General features: G+C 40.2%; 1 protein-coding gene across 1 annotated transcript in view; it reads right to left on the bottom strand.

Moving 5' to 3' along the window:
- The window catches only part of LOC119585083, a 21,281-nt gene that overhangs the window by 1,182 nt on the left and 19,895 nt on the right, over window positions 1-204 (bottom strand). The gene's annotated exons all lie outside the window — the stretch shown is intronic.

Here is a 204-nt window from a genome sequence, read left to right as displayed (position 1 = left end):
AAAACAAAATGTTAGAAATGGAAACAATACTTCCGCTTTACTTATGTTCCGCTTCGACGCCCTCCTCGTTTCCAGTCACTGAATCAGTCACAGAACTCTCCATTGACGGAAACAAGCGAACTATCGAATCATCGTGACATGTCGGGCGAGTAGTTAAGACATGACAAGACTTCACTTTCATCTAATTGTTGATATTACAATTTG

The sequence above is a fragment of the Penaeus monodon genome, chromosome 19 (genome assembly GCF_015228065.2).
Source record: "Penaeus monodon isolate SGIC_2016 chromosome 19, NSTDA_Pmon_1, whole genome shotgun sequence".
Taxonomy (NCBI): domain Eukaryota; kingdom Metazoa; phylum Arthropoda; class Malacostraca; order Decapoda; family Penaeidae; genus Penaeus; species Penaeus monodon.
This window is presented reverse-complemented; position numbering and strand designations above follow the sequence as displayed.